The sequence below is a fragment of the Epinephelus fuscoguttatus genome, linkage group LG5 (assembly GCF_011397635.1).
Source record: "Epinephelus fuscoguttatus linkage group LG5, E.fuscoguttatus.final_Chr_v1".
Lineage (NCBI taxonomy): Eukaryota > Metazoa > Chordata > Actinopteri > Perciformes > Serranidae > Epinephelus > Epinephelus fuscoguttatus.
In genome coordinates, this window is record NC_064756.1 from 45,659,601 (window position 1) to 45,672,136 (window position 12,536).

Below are 12,536 nucleotides of genomic sequence, written 5' to 3' on the forward strand. Positions count from 1 at the left end.
CAGTCAGAGCTACAGGCCACAGTGAGGCTAAAAACAGAGTTTAAATGACGTTTTTTGAAGCAACTTTTTATGTCTGGGCTTCAGGACACTTGGATCACTAAGGATGAGCATGCTGGAGATATTTTGTGGTTTCAATTATGTGTTCTTGGACGTTAGTCTGGGGTGCCGCCAGCCATTAGGTGTGCTAGCCGCTGCCCCCGCTGATCTCCGCAAGGAATGTGAGGACTCTAAAACTTCACCAGAGCCTCCGTCGGCATATGGGTGAGTAGATCATGGCTGAATTTTCATTTTTGGGTGCACTATCCCTTTAAGTCAGCAACAGAAATAAATTGTCTGATGACCAAACTAAAAATACTGTAACTGGTGTGAGGTCCTAGTGACCTTGGAGTCTATATGTAGAACATAATAAAAGGTCAACGAGGACCACACAGAAATAAAAGGTCATAAGACCGAACAAAAGCTAAGGTCATAAGACCAGAGTTGGGTATAACGTGTTACAAAGTAACGCGTTAGAGTACTTTGATTACTTTTTGAAGTAACGAGTAACCTAACGCATTAGTTTGTTGTTTGAGTAATCAAATACTTGAGTACATTTTCAAACAAGCCACCAGTTACTTCTGTTACTTTTAGAACGCTGGTCCTTCAGCTCCGAAACAGCAACGACTGTCTTTCAGTTCTAATAACGGAGATAATGTTAAACCTATCAGTCCGAAATATGCCATGAAGCTTGTGGCTTGCTACGTGGTAGAAGAAATGCTGCCATTGTTTACGGTGGAGTCTAAAAAAAGGTGGAGGAGGACTCGCTGAAAGACAGGTCAGACTCAGGACTTGTATTATGCCTGGTACACACTACACGACTTCAGAACTACCCGTTCTGAAAGTCACCATGTCACATTACACGATTGTGGAGTCATAACATCGTGCCGTGACTTGGCCGACAGACATGACACACTACACGATGGTAGTCACCAATCATCCCCGGTCGTCTTTCACGACGTGTGATGACATCGGGTTATTCTTGTCCTGTTTTGTTACTTTTACTATTATCTGAGTCACTGTGTCTGTTCATCATGTGCCAGCCGAAATGTTGTTGTAGTCACCTAAAAGCGTCCGCAGATGGCAGGAGCTACATTTGAAGTACCATACGTAAACATTCAAGCTACTCTATCCTCCACAACAAGTACCTACAAATGTTTCAGAATAAAAGCGTATTTAGAAAATGGAGGGATTCTCTCAGCCAAGGTTATAAGGGGCTTTTAATTTGAAACAAGTTCAGGAAGTGTTGAGTTTGAAATGATGGCGCAATATGTTAACTTTATAAAGACAACGGGAGCAGATGAAAAGTAAAAATATAAAGATACAGAGGGATTAATAAATAATGGACCATTTATAATGTAGTCTGTTTCAACTGAAGCTGGTAGCCTCTGCAGTTGTGGTGAGTAAAAGCCCCGCCACCATTTTTTAATGTTATTACTTTATGTTTTCTAGCTTGATGCTAATGACAGTACTCACCGGGTTGATAAAGTGCCTCTGCTGTTTCACACCATCATTTCCCCCTTTTACTCTGTGTGGTAACATTCCTAGAGGAAATATTAAAAGCACTGGGGTGTTGTCATACAGTTGTCTACGGGAGCAGATCGTTCTGTGTTTCTATTGGTCAAAGGGACGGCTGTGATGGGAGAGCTGGATCTCAGTGAAGGGCAAGTGGTCCATAACTTTAATTCTGGAGACAAAAAAATGTAGGCTTAGCGCCCTATGGTCCATTGCCCAATAGGAAATGTAGAATACTCAAAAGTACTTTAAAAATGATTGAGTTACTTTTCTCAGTAAGGTAACTGTGTAAAGTAAAAAGTAACGCAGTAAAGTACTGTGATTACTATTAAAGTAACCCTTACCCAACTCTGCATAAGATCAGTGATGATGAAAGTAAAATAAGGTCCAGAGACCTAACAGAAATTAACGTCAGCATTGACAAACAGAAATTATGGTCTGACGACGGAATGAAAAATACTGTGTATAAGCATGAGGTCCCGCAGACCTTGGGTGCACAGCATGAAGTCCTGCAGACCATGATTTTGCATTTTGCGTGAGGTCCTGAAGAACGTGTAAATTGAGTGAACATCATGATGTATGCAAGCAAGATAGACAGAATTGAACTAATACATTTTAATTAATTTATGACGAACTTGAATAAACAAGTGCAGCAAAATAGGTCCCAAGACCAGCAGATAATAAATCATCAAAGACAGAAATGGTGAGTAGATAACCAAGATGAAATAACCATGGGTGATGTATGATTGAGAATTATGAAATGATAAAGGTCAGCAATTAGCAGAAGCAAGCCGGTGTTAGTGCATGCAGCATGAAGTTCGAGGACCGTAGATGATTGTGGATACAGCATTAGGTCACAAAGACTGTGGGTGTTTGTTCATACACCATGAAGTTCCAAAGACCAAGGATGTTTGTTCATGCAGCATGAGATCCCATAGACCATGGCCATTGTGGGAACATATGATAAATAACAGCAAGCCAAACTGAACTGAGACAGACAAAGTTGGAATTATATAAATGAGTGCAAAGAAAATAGGTCTGAAAAGCAAGCAAATATCAAGTCAGCTGTGACAGAATAATATGACAACCAAATGGAAATAAGAAATGGCTGATGCATGACTGTGACTCTGTCAAATATGAAGGTGGGCAATAGCAGAGACAAGGACCTATGGACTTGATTGAGAGGTAGCAGATGAGAAAACCACAAAACGCCACCACAAGCTATATGAATGACTTAACAAGAAATTTGGGCACAGAAATTCTTGATTTATGAAACAGTACTAATATCAGGCCATACATGACCCCCAAAAACCCATGGATGAACATATCCGTGAGTGCTTTTCTAATCCGCTAATAGTAGAAAATTCCAACCTGGTAATTATTGTGACAGTTGAGATTTGTGATGATTTTTTGATGTTCAATAAAGGCATAAATACTACCAACATTTAATCGGAAAATTCAACGCTGAATGCATCTATCCAAACAATTAGTAGGCTGAGATTATTAATGATCTTTTAGACCTAATGGGTCTTTTAGGATAAATGCCCCACCACTGTACTGGAGTGTCACGAAAAGGATTAGAGATTACATGGGCATCTTGAGAGTATACTGGCCAGCTGCATCTCTCCTTTAAGCAGTAGACGAATGTCACTCTGGATCACTGCTATGTGCAAATGGTACATCTATGGCGTGGTGATGCTATCCAAGTATGAGAGGGCAACCGTGTGGCCATCTCGCTGAGGTCAAAATGAGCTACTATGCATGCCCTCAATGGCGCAAGAGATCAGGAAATAGTCAGGTTGATTAGAGGCTGCCCCATGGTCTGCTCTACATGACACAGACTGAGGCACATTCCAGACACTACATCATGGATGATGTCAGAGAATTAGTGAATCTGTGGTAGATTTAATGTAAAACAACAGCCCAGAATTACAGAACACTGTTTACAACCAGGAACCATGATTACCAGAACCAACCGGAGTGTCATAAACACTGAACTGCAGTCAGTCTGAAAACGTGACAATTACAAAACAGCACCTGCAATGAAAGAAAAACAGTAAGGGGGAATGAACCGAAGCAACTGATAAATGAAATATAACTGAAGTTGTATCTAAATGATTTCATGAGAAATATAAAAGTGATTGATTGACTGATTAATTAATTGCACCACTCTCGGCTGTAAGCTTTATGAGGATTGAGAAAACGGCACAGTGTGCCGCCAGGACAGCTTCATACAGTAGCGTAAAAAGGAGCAAGATGATTAAGCCCCAACCGTCGTGACTATGATGTGCCACTAGGGACGGCTTCATCTGGGTCATAGACCGTTGAATTCTTGGGTTCATTGCTTGACACTAACAAATATGTTCTGACTTTACCTTTTTATTACTGAATTTATGCACCGTTTATTCCTTTAAAATACATTAATAGTAATGCATGCATTTACTAGTTATATAAATATATTAAATATATATATTAAGTTATATAAAGTGCCCAGCATTTGGCTGGAATAATATGTATAGCCTAATAAAAAAAAAAACAAACTCTTCAGTGTTGTGCGTCTATTGAGAATTTTTAACTTAAACTGACCCCTGAGGTTATAACCTCCCTCTCTTTCATAAAATATTCCCTGTATATGACCCGGTAGTGAATTATTCTTTGCTTTAAACATTAGTTGTGCTGTTTTGAAATTTACAAGATCCAGAAATTTTAATGATTTGGATTGTAAAAATAATTGATTTGTGTGATCATGATAACCTGTGTTGTGTATTATTTTCATTGCCCTTTTTTGTAGCATGCACAAGGAATGAAGTGACCTTCTGTATGTGTTACCCCAGACCTCCGAACAGTAACTTAAATAGGATAAAACCAGTGAGTTGTATAGGATGACAGAGGGTTAGAGTAGGCCCTCACTTTTCCACAGCCCTTAGCCTCAGCACGGGCTCCCCACAGGGCTGTGTGCTGAGCCCCCTGCTCTATACTCTTTACACACATGACTGCACCCCCACACACCGCAGCAACACCATAATCAAGTTCGCGGACAACACCACCGTGGTGGGGCTCATCTCGGAAGGAGACGATTCTGCCTACCGGGCCCAGGTGGAGCACTTGATGGCGTGGTGTTGGGATAACAACCTGCTCCTGAACATATCTAAAACCAAGGAGCTAATTGTGGACTTCAGGAGGAAAAAAACGGATGTCCAGCCTCTACATATCAGGGGAGAGTGTGTGGAGAGGGTCTCAGTCTTCCGTTTCCTGGGAGTCCACATCACAGACAATTTGTCATGGGGCACTAACACAGCATAGCTGGTGAAGAAGGCCCAACAGCGACTGTATTTCCTGAGGATTCTAAAGAGGCACAACATCCCTCAGAAGCTGCTGGTGTCCTTCTATCGCTGCTTGATCGAGAGCATCCTGACGTACTGCCCTTGTGTTTGGTTGGCCAGCTGCAAAGTGGAACAGAAGAATGCGCACTGACACCACTGAAGGAGTTACACAGCTCCCGCTGCCTTAGTAAGGCCCTTGCCATATCACAGGACTCATCACATCCTGGACACAATCTGTTTGAACTGCTTCCATCGGGCAGACATCACAGGGTCATCAGAACACGCACAAATAGACTTAAAAACAGTTTTTACCCCACAGCCATTGTTACATTAAATACCGCTGGACAGTGAGTGACTTACAAAACACATGCACTTCCGTATAACTGGTCATACACTTTATATGCACTTTATGATACCGTCCCCATGTGTTCTTATATTGTTTTTATGTGTTCATTCTATTTTTTTTTTTTTTTTAATAGATATTGTTATTACAATTTTCCAATGAACATACAAAACAAAACAAACATTACCAACAAACAAACAAACAAACAATGGCCACGGGAATTACACATCTTACTAAAATCTTTGACATAAGATACATAGCCCACTACCTGCTAGGACAGGTGTACAGGTATACGGTGGGAGGTGTCATAGCACCCATATAAACATATGCACATATAGGAGCGCTCAGTCCATTACAATTACAATTGACAGTGATGCAACAACCAACAGTCTTGAGAGAAATAAGTGAAAAAAGGATGCATGCTTTCAAAAAATATTAAAATTTTCTAACAAATTTCATAAGACAAAATATGAGTAATAAATAAATGACCATTGATCACCAAGCAAATAGAAATCTGACCCTATGACCCAAAGATGTCATCTTGCCAATTAACAGTATTGCAGTCAATCATTCCCTTTAAGATAATATTTGTGAGTCTTTTACCAACATATCTAAAGAAGGGGGTCCAAGTCCTAAAGAAAACTGCCATTTTACATTTGAATCTGTATGTTAAATATTCCATTGGTATTAACTCAAATATCAGTTTATGCTATCCTATAATTGTAGGAGGTGTATTATCAATCCATTTAAACAGTATATTTTTCCGGGCAACAAATATAAGAATATTGAACAGCCTTCTTTGATAGGAGCCTTTAATCTGGAGGCTAGGTAAGCCAAGGAGCAGAACCTCAGGCTCAGGTTTAAGGTGGACATCAAAAATCAAATTGAGTTTATCAATAACTTCACCCCAGTACCCTTCAATATGCACGCATGACCAAACACAGTGCATATAACTCCCCACCTCTACATGACACTTCGAGCACATTTCTGTCAATCTTGGGTTCATTTTATGTCTCAGCTGAGGGGTAATCGGTAAGCGATGCAATATCCTAAACTGGCTTTCTCTGGTTCTGTTACATATAGAGATCTCCTTTGCTAATTGCCAAATTTCTGCCCATGTTATTTCATCCATTGTGAGATCAAGATCATTATTCCACACCTGTCGCAGATAGTCTGTAGTCATATAGCTAGCAAGATTAAGTTCAGCATACCTCTGGCCAAGGACTGATTTCTTGCCTCTATTGAGAAGTAGGCATTCTATTTTCGAAGTCTGGCAGTCAAAGACATGGCTGCTTTGGTCCTGGATAAAGATACGAATTTGGAAAAATCTGAAGCAGTTATTGGGGGGTAGGTCATACTTCTTCTCGATTTCTGTGAATGGAAGCATCACTCCTTTATGAAATAAATGCCCTAGTGTTAATATCCCTCTGTCTCTCCAGATGTTAAACCCACCATCTGGACAAGCTGGGGCAAAATCAATGTTACAGTATACAGGAGCTAGAGGAGACAGTGTATTTGTACGACCTTCCAGCTTTCTTATTGCTTGCCAGGCTTGCAGACTTGTTTTAATTATGACATTATTAACCGCAACCCTCTTAATTTTCTTTAATTCTAGAGCAAATAACAGACTTGGTAAGGGGTGACCTGCGTTAAGTGTTTCTAGATCTAGCCACACCGGTTCCGGGTCATCATTAATCTAATCGGCTATGTAACGAAGCTGTGCAGCCAGCTGATAAAGTCTAACATTAGGGACGGCTAAGCCGCCCTTCTCCACAGACATCTGTAGCTTAGCCATCTTCAATCGTGGTTTCTTTTTGTTCCAAATGAATGTGCTGAAACAGCTGTTAACCCTCCTAATAGTTTTATTATTAAGTAAGATAGGGACCATCTGAAAATGATAAAGGAGTCTCGGCAAAATGTTCATTTTGAGCAAGGCGACCCTCCCCAGCATAGACAATGGTAGAGATACCCACCTATCTAAGTCGTCTTTAATGCGTTTTAGGAGAGGTTCAAAATTAGCCTTGTACAGTGCGTCTAGCGACGGGGTAATTGAGATCCCCAGGTAAGTAAAACCTTGAGGAGACCATTTAAATGGAGATGAAGTAGGGCGACACGGGTTGCCCATAGGCATAACCTCAGATTTTGAAAAATTAATTTTGTACCCTGAGAATTCACTAAATTGGCGTATTACTTCCAAAACAGCTGGTACAGATGTCTGTGGATTAGTTATAAAAAGCAAGATATCGTCAGCATATAAGGCTATTTTGTGATCTTTTCCACCAGCAGAAACTCCAGTAATATCCGGGCTGTTCCTTATAGCCTCTGCGAGGGGCTCTATAACCATCGCGAACAGCAGTGGGGACAACGGGCACCCCTGCCTGGTCCCCCTGCCCAGGGAAAAATAAGAAGAGGTCTGCTCATTATTCCGAACAGCTGCTAGTGGTCTGTTATATAATAGTTTAACCCAACTGCAGAACGTGTCTCCTAGCCCGAAAGTGTCAAGAACAGAAAAAAGAAAAGGCCATTCGACGCTGTCGAAGGCCTTTTCAGCATCTAGACCTATCACCATGCTGGCCAGTTTCTGCTGATGTGATAGTTGGATTACATTTAACAGCCTTCTCATGTTATTACAAGAGTTCCTACCAGCAACAAATCCTGTCTGATCGACATTAATAATGGAGGGAAGAACTTTCTCAAGGCGTCGTGCTAGTATTTTGGAAAGTATTTTAAAATCAACATTTAGGAGGTCAATAGGACGATACGATGGACATTCATCAGCTGGCTTCCCCTTTTTAAGTATGAGACTGATATTAGCTTCAGTGAGGGACCTAGGTAAGGATCCTTTAACAAAGGCATCATTTAGCATCTCGAGAAATGGGTCTATAAGTTCTGACTTAAATTCTTTATAAAATTCACAGCTAAGGCCGTCAGGGCCCGGGGCCTTCCCTGACTGTAGGGTCTGCAGTGCCTCCAGAGCCTCCTGTTTCATGATTGGTTTATTCAGTTCTTGTCTTTGTTCATCTGTTAATTTAGGTAGTGTGAATTTCGACATGAATTTATCAATCATATCTTGTACTCCTGGGGGCTCCTCACTAGTATAGAGCTTACTATAAAATTCCTTAAACACCTTATTAATGTTGTTTGTGTCAAATTTACTAATTCCATTCGTGTCTTTAATAGATGAAATTGTCTGGGAATCACTCTTTCTGTTTACTAGTCTTGCAAGGTATTTATTCAGTTTGTTGCCACACTCATATAGTCTTTGTTTAGCAAATCTAATACTTTGCTCGGCTCTATGGGTAAGAAGAGAATTCAGAGATGCTCTTGTGGCCAACATTGCCTTCATATTAACCTCAGATGGATATTTAGCATATGTCTTTTCAAGATTGGACAGTTCACCCTCTAATTTCTTGTGGGCTTCCAGAGATTTGCGTTTCTTACTCCTTGTACAGGAGATAATTAAGCCCCTAGCATACACTTTACAGGTCTCCCACAGCACTGAGGGAAATATGTCAGGAATTTTATTTATTGAGTAAAAGATTTTAAATTCTGACTTAAAGTATGAAATAAAATTGGGGTCGCTGAGTAGATGTAGATTAAACCTCCAAGAGTTAGTGAGACCCTGCTTTCCATTAAACAGCAAATGTAAAAATACTGGACTATGATCAGAAACAGAAATGATTCCTATTTCACAAGACACCACAGAAGATAACATTAACTTAGGGAAAAAGAAGTAGTCTATTCTAGAGCTAGTTTTGTGAGCATTGGAGAAGAAAGTGAACTCTTTCAGATCAGGATGCACAGTTGTCCAGATGTCTACACATCCAAACTCATCACATATAGCTGCTAATGTTCTAGCTCTTTTTGAAGAGACTCCAGTTTCAGCCGGCATTCTATCCATAAGTGGATCCAAGTGACAGTTAAAATCTCCACCTACTATAGAACATTCAGTTTCAAGTTCCGCAAACTCCAAAAATGCCTTCGTACCAAAGTCAGTAGGGTGATTGGGTGGAGCATATATGTTGAGAATTGAGATATATTTTCCATATAGTAGACCTTTAATTATAACGTAACGTCCATTACTGTCTTTAATACAAGATTCCAGTTTAAAGGGTAATCTCTTATTAATTAGAATACACACTCCTCTGCTATTTGAGGTCTAAGACGAAAAAAAAAGTATCGCCGACCCAGTCTCGTTTAAGTTTAAGATGTTCCTGATCCTCCAGGTGGGTTTCCTGCAATAGTGCAATCTCAACACCTTCTTTTTTAAAAGAGGTGAGAATCTTCTTTCTCTTTACTGGGTGATGAATACCCCGTACATTCCAAGTACAAAGTTTGATACTAGGAATACTCATAACTAAATTAAATGAAATATACTTTCGCATGTCTTAAGTTGTTGCTAATCCCCACTGTCATACATATTAATACACTAACCAGGCTGAGCGCATAGTAAACTTAACAACAAAACAGTGGCCAACCCTGAAACAAAACTATTTACAAACACTAACACTAGGCCCTTCACCGACCATACCAGGCCCTTTAAACTTAAAAGCAAACAAAAGGTAAGCTCAAACCCTTCTTCAAGGTGAAGGACCCCTCGCCTATCCCTAAATGCAAGCATACTCCTTATTGAGCTGGCACAATTAGTTAAATTAATGTGACTAAGAATATATGAGTCTCCCTACCTCTGATGAAAACCAAAGTGCAACAGGCTAACTCTCCAAAAGGAGGAGATAGAGAAGAAAATAAGAGAAAAAAGAGGAGAAAAAAGAAAACAAAAAGGGGCAGGAAAAAATTAAATAAATGAAATAAAATGACAGGGGTAATGAAATAAGATTAAACAGAAATCCCTCTGTATAAGGGAAGCAGAACAGTTATTATTGCCTGGCTGGCAGTGTGCAAACATTGCATAAGTAATCCCTACCTGCATTTCTCTAATACCTGAAACTTGAGAATGAGAAATGCCAGGGTGCCCATATTGAGTCCATTGAAACGACCCCAAGCAAAGTGTGCTTTAAGATGGAGCCGTCGTCCTACAGCTAGCCCCTCACCCTAAATAAAAAAAATGACATTACCGGCTTCAGTTACATATTTGCTGTCCATTAAAGAGAGTCAACAAACGCTGAGGCTTGCTCTGGAGAGTGGAAAGTTTTAACAGTGTTATTCACCGTGATCCTCAGGGATGCAGGGTAGATCATGGCGTAGTGAGCCCCCTCAATATTCTGCAGCTTCTTCCTCACCTGGTCGTACTCGCGTCACCTCTTCTGTGTTGCAGCGGCGAAATTTGGGAAAAAGTGGATTCTCACTCCCTCAAGTCGGATGTCTTTCAGTCGTCTAGCTGCATCCATCACCCGCTGGCGGTCCCTGAAGTTATGAAACCTTATAATCATGGCACGAGGAAGACCTGGATGTCTCCGGTCCGAGGAGCCTGTGTGCCCTTTCCAGCTTGACGCGTCCCGCTTTGGTGTCGAGCTGCAGGATCTGAGGTATCCACGTCTCCATAAACTTTGTTGCATTCGTCCCTTCCAGCTTCTCTGGTAGGCCTATGACCCATAGGTTTTTACGTCGGCCTCGGTTTTCGTAGTCGTGAAGACGCTCCGTCAACTCGTTAGCCGTCTTTTCCAGAGCTAGCAGACGTTTTTCGGCGTCAGCCGAGGCTTCCTCCACCACCAGGATCCTCTGCTCCGCCTCGCTGACGCGTTCGGTAACTTCTTTCAAACTCTGGGAGATATTGGTTTTAATGCCATAAGCCATCTTTTCCAGCTTTTCATCCATCCTAACAGCGATGTTTGCCGTCATAACTTCCAGAGCTCTGGTCAAGCCCGAGTCTGCCTCCGCGCTAACACACGGAGGGCTAACGTTAGCTTCCGCTGCTAGCATAGCATCGCCGACAGGAGGAGAGGCTGCCGGTGCATCTTTCTTCTTGGTAGTGCTTTTTGGAGGCATTTTGCCGGCAGCTTTGCTCCACAACTGATCCAGGGACATCACCCGGAGCCAATACTCCGCTTTGCTTAAGTTTAAACGCCAACAGGAATAGTTATACAGGATAGTGTGCCGGAGCTCCGACAAAGCGTGGCTACTCAGGTGCTTGCATCACCGGAAGTCCGTTCATTCTATTCTGATTCTGATTCTGAGTAGTGGTTTATAGTTCAAGAAATGTTTTGCCTTTGCTAATACTGAGATACTATAAAGTTTGATTTGAACATGTTTGAGGTGAGACTTCCAGCTAATATTTTCTTCAATGATAACACCCAGGAATTTTATTTTCTTAACTCTTTCTGTTTGGACACCATCTGTCTGTACTTGGATTTGACTATTTGTTTTATAATTTCCAAATATCATAAATTTGGTTTTACTTGTATTTAAAGATAACTTGTTTTGATCAAACCATTTTTTCATTTTGCTCATTTCTGAGGTGATCATGTCTAAAAGTAGCTGCAAGTTCTCACCTGTTCCCAAGATATTAGTATCGTCAGCAAATAATATACATTTCAATACGTCAGATACTTTACATAAATCATTTATATATAAATTAAATAATATTGGCCCTAAAACTGACCCTTGGGGGACACCACACACTGCACATTTTGATTTATAATCACCCATCTTCACAAATTGTTGCCTGTTCTTTAAATAACTTTCCACCCAATTCAGCACCAATCCCGTATTCTGTATCATTCTAATTTTTTGATAAGTATTTTATGATTTATTGTGTCGAAAGCTTTTTTCAAGTCTATGAACACCCCAACAGCAAATTTCTTTTTATCCATGGAATTAGTTATTTTTTCAATGAGTTCTATTAAAGCTAATGAAGTTGATCTGTTTGATCTAAAACCATACTGACTATTGGAAAGTAAATTGTGTTTATCTGTGAAGTTACTTAATCTATTATTGAAGAGTTTTTCTAGGATTTTTGAGAAATGTGGTAGGAGAGAGACAGATCTGTAGTTTGTAAAGTGGGATTTGTCACCATCTTTGAACATGGGTATGATTTTTGCTATTTTCATTCTGATTGGAACTTGACTGTTTTTGAATGACAAATTGCAGATGTGTGTGAGTGGTTTAGATATCCCCCCCAATTACCCTTTTCACTATTACCATGTCAATTTCTTCAGAATCAGTAGATGTTTTATTGCTACATTTATTGACAGTGTCAACAAGTTCGTCTTCTTCTATGGCTTTTAAAAACATTGAACTGGGATTGCTATCTAGAAGAGTCTCGGCTGTGTTTGCCGATATTGTATCAGGTATTTCTGCTGCAAGGTTTGGTCCTACCTTTGCAAAGTAATTACTAAATATGTTCACTATTTCATCCATAT